Source organism: Terrapene carolina, unplaced genomic scaffold (genome assembly GCF_002925995.2).
Source record: "Terrapene carolina triunguis isolate 2854851 unplaced genomic scaffold, T_m_triunguis-2.0 Scaffold120, whole genome shotgun sequence".
Lineage (NCBI taxonomy): Eukaryota > Metazoa > Chordata > Testudines > Emydidae > Terrapene > Terrapene triunguis.
In genome coordinates, this window is record NW_020664471.1 from 3,190,863 (window position 1) to 3,192,698 (window position 1,836).

General features: G+C 41.6%; 1 protein-coding gene across 1 annotated transcript in view; it reads left to right on the forward strand.

Annotated features, from left to right (window-relative positions):
- UBR2 (ubiquitin protein ligase E3 component n-recognin 2) overlaps nucleotides 1-1,836 on the forward strand; it is a 111,404-nt gene that overhangs the window by 31,369 nt on the left and 78,199 nt on the right. The window lies entirely within an intron of this gene.

Genomic DNA, 1,836 nt, shown 5'->3' on the forward strand with positions numbered 1-1,836 from the left:
TCCCAATACTTCTGTTAGTCTTAAAGGTGCCACAGGACCCTCTGTTGTTTTTAAAATGACATTTGAAACAAACGTTAGAAAACCAGGAAATATGTAGTTTGCTCCTGTGGCAGTGAATGGGAATATAACAGAACATTACCAATCCCAAACACATGCCACTTTCTTGATGCCTCCACAACTCCAGATCTACGTGCTATTGATGTGTTTCCAGGTACCCTCACTGTGCGCTGTGCACAACGTTGGTCTGAGGAGTACTAGACGGGATTGGCAGACATCTCCCTAGGTGCTAAGTGTATGTTTACACTGCAATTAAAAACCTACGGCTGGCCTGTGCCAGCTGACTCAGGGTAAGGGGCTGTCTAATTGCAAGGTAGACATTGGTGCTTGGGCAGGAGCCCAGGCTCTAGGACACTGTGAGGTGGGAGGGTCTAAATGCTCAGGCTGTAGCCCCTTGCCAAATATCTACACCGCAATTAAATGACCTCTTAGCCTGAGCCAGAGCTAGCTGGCACGGGTCAGCTGCAGGTGTCTAATTGTAGTATAGACCTACCCTAAGGCTATGTATACACTGCCCCTCAGTTCAGACTGTGTGGGTATGAATAGCAGTGTGCACTGTAACTCTGCACTGTAACTCTGCAGGTGCGAATTAAATGGTTCCTAGCCAGGACTTCTGTGTTCTAATTCCACTTCTGCCATTGACTTCTTTGGTGTCCTTGGTCAAGTGGCTTTCTTTACCTCAGTTTCCCCACCTGCAAAATGGAGATAATGACACTGACCCACCTCAGAGGAAATTAGGCTGATGATGATTATACGTTAATGTGAACTAGGAACCTTTTAGATTGTGTCCGCAGCACTCACATGAGGGAGTTACAGTGAAGTGCTTTGTGCACTGTTCACACCGCTATGGTCCAAACTGCAGAGCAGTGTAGACAAGCCCTTCAACTAAATGAAGGATAATGTGATGCAGACTCTGTGTGAGGGACTCATTAGAGCAGGGTTTTAAGTACACTTTAAAGTTTCTCCCTTACTGCTTTCTTTCATCCTTCCTGCTGACCTCCAAATGTCGAGGAAATGTATAGCGCTGTAAACTGATTCCCATTCTAATGGTTCCAGTAGGCAAATGAGAAGAGTTAGGGTTGCATGTAGCATGGGAAGAATGGCCCTACTTGTACTTTTCCTGATTTTCTAATACTTTATTTTGTGTGGTTGAGTATTTTCCTTGTCTTCAGAATTTTCTGTTTTTGGCTGCAAACTTCAGTGTTCTTGAAGCTTATGAGGCACTGATAATTGACCATCTCTTCCCTTTACCAGAGGTTGTTTTTTTTTTTTTTTTTTTTTTTTTTTTTTGTTATTGCAGAATCTCACATGTAAACAGGCTGTAGAATGGAAGTTGAGATTTCTATTGTAACTTTTGGAACTACACCTCTACCCCTATATAACGCTGTCCTTGGGAACCAAAAAATCTTACCGAATTGTAGGTGAAACTGCGTTACATCGAACTTGCTTTGATCCCCCCCGGAGCGCTACTTTACCGCGTTATATCCGAATTCGTGTTAGATTGGGTCGCGTTATATCGGGGTAGAGGTGTATTTGCCAATTTTCAGGGGGAACAAATATCTATAATCATTCCACATCAAACAATTTAAAGTGTTTAATTATTGGTATTTGACTTAAAACTGATCTATAAAGATTTTGTTTTTAAAAACGATGTTAACAACTGAATTAGTGGCAGAATTTATGTGGAGAAATAGTAAAAATAACACAAACATATATTTTAAAACCTAAGAAGGAACTATTTCAGAACTATTATCTGACAAATCCTGAGTTCACTGTTTT